Source organism: Lissotriton vulgaris, chromosome 8, assembly GCF_964263255.1.
Source record: "Lissotriton vulgaris chromosome 8, aLisVul1.2, whole genome shotgun sequence".
In the NCBI taxonomy this organism is placed as follows: domain Eukaryota; kingdom Metazoa; phylum Chordata; class Amphibia; order Caudata; family Salamandridae; genus Lissotriton; species Lissotriton vulgaris.
Window position 1 is genome coordinate 828,394,416 of NC_141696.1, and position 2,515 is coordinate 828,396,930.

A 2,515-nucleotide genomic window follows, 5' to 3' on the forward strand; every position below is an offset into this window, starting at 1 on the left:
AGTAACAGCCACGACCTACTTCTGGCCCAGGAACGCGCTCGATGGCCCTCTTGGCCAAGAGGGCCGAAACTTCCTCTAGCAGAAGTCGCAAGTGATCCCCCGACACACGGTGGCATTGAGGTGGCATGGATGGAGGGGAAGACTCGAAGGGGAGGGAGAAACCCCTTCGGACAATTTGCAGCACCCACCTGTCCGAAGTGACTGTATGCCAGTGGGAGAGGTGATGGCGAACCCTGCCTCCCACAGGCGTCACATGGGCCTGAAAACTCGGACTAGGAAGGTTTTGAGGCGGGGGCTGCTGAGGGAGGTGTGGACTGGCCTCGCCGCTGGCCCTGACCACCGCCACGGCGGTTCCCACGGCCGCCACCGCGTTGCTGAACATTCTGCGGCGCGTGGCTGACGGTCCGTGGTGGGGCGCCCCTTCCGTGGCCACGAAAGGAGCGAAAGGCACCCGATTGCTGGCGTGGGGCCGCAAGGCCCAAGGACTTGGCCGTGGCCCTGGAGTCCTTAAAACGTTCCAGCGCATGGTCTGCCTTGTCGCCGAAGAGGCGACGGCCATCAAACGGCATGTCCAGGAGAGTGGCCTGGACATCGGCCGAGAAATTGGCGGACCTCAACCAGGCGTGGCGTCGAACCGCCACCGTCTTTGCCATCGCCCTGCCCAGTGAGTCCGTGGTATCCAGCCCACACCGGATGGAAAAGCGTGCCGCATCTCGGCCGTCCGCAAGGGTTTGGCTGAGTTTAGCCCTGACCTCCTCAGAGCATTGTGGCAGCACCTCCGCAACCGTGTCCCACAGAGTGTGGGTGTAGCGGCCCAAGAGACAGTTGGTGTTCACTGACCGGAGCCCTAGGCTCACAGACGAGAAGACCTTCTTCCCGAACTGTTCAAATCTCTTGGATTCCCTGTCGGGCGGGGCCGACGGGAATGCGGACTGGGAGTTGGAGGCCTGGATGACCAGGCTCTCGGGGGTGGGGTGGGTGGACAAAAAGCAAGGGTCGCCCGGTGCCGGGCGGTAGCGTCTGGCCACGTTCCTATCCACAGGGGGGCCTGTGGCGGGCTTGGACCAAGTGCCCAGCAGAACGTCACACAAGGCCTCATTGAACGGCAGAAGGGGCTCCGCGGAGCCGGACTGCTGTTTGAGTACCTCAGTGAGGAGATTAGTCCTCACGGCCGCGACGGGGAGCTCAAGGTTTAGGGCCTTAGCTGCCTTCGTCAACACTACACTGTAAGCAGAACCCGCCTCCGAAGCCACAGTCGGGGGCGACGTAAATCCAGTGTCTGGCGATGTGTCAATACCACTGGCCTCCCCAAGCTCATATGTCCAGTCCTGATGAGACTGGCAATCACGTGCCAGAGGGTCCTCGGACCCCTCCCACTGCTCCTCGTCACCCAGCTCCTGGAGACCAGGATTAACAGCCAGGGCCTCCTCGTGGAGATAGAATTCTCCGACGGCCGACGGAATCGGCGCCCAGCGGCGCCCCTCCGACGCCTGAGGCGGACCGTAGGAAGCATTGGGGTCGGCAACCACTACGGCTGCCGGGGACGACACCTGAAGGGACGTCGCCGGTGAGGTCGCAGGGTCGACCGGCGAGGTCCCGGATCCGGAGCCGGATCCAGCGAGGTCGCGCGGCGCCGGGACCGAAGTCGCCAGCGGCGCCGGGGCCGAAGCACCCGACGTCGTCGGGGCCGAAGCGCCCGACCCGGAAGGACCTCCAGACGGAGCCGATCGGCCCGAAGGCGCCACGGGAACCGACTGAGGAGGGAGGGCCCTCATGGCCATGAGGTACCTCTCGACCTCCTCCTGCGACGCGCCGTGCCCAGGGACCCGAAGGTGTGGGGCAGGCGGTGACGCTTGCGACTCCCGCGGAGCCGCGTGGGCGGTGTCGCCCGAATCCCCGGTCGCATCGAGCGAGCGACGGGGCGGGTCGGAGGACCGATGGTGTCGCTCCGACCTCTCATGCCTCTTACCTGAGGACTTGGAACCAGACGATCGGTGACCACTCCCGGAACGTCGATGACTCCGACCTCGCGACCTGTCCCTCGACCTCCCGTGGGACCGGGACCGGGACCTGGAGCGGCGCGGGGCCGACTGCCTCAGCTCGAGACGCTTGCGGGACCGCTCCCGCCTAGCCTTCGACGTCAGGGCCCGGCAGTCGTCACAGGTTCGATCGTCGTGGTCGAGGCCTAAGCACTTCAGGCACCGGCGATGGGGGTCCGTGACCGACATGAGTCGGCCGCACTTCGAGCAAGGCTTGAACCCGGGCATCCCTGGCACCGATAGTCGAGAATCGACTAAGTAGAGGATCAAAAAGATCAAAAAAGTTTTCAGTCAAAAAGTGACTGGGGGTAGAGCTTCTTCCGGATCTGCGCTAGCTGGCGCGGAAAAAAGAAGAACTGACGTCAGCGCGCATGGGCGCCGTCTATATACTCCGATGACGTCATCCCGGCGCTCACGACGCCGACGACGGACGCGGAGCCGCAGACGACGCCTACCAGCGCGCAGGGGTATTGCTA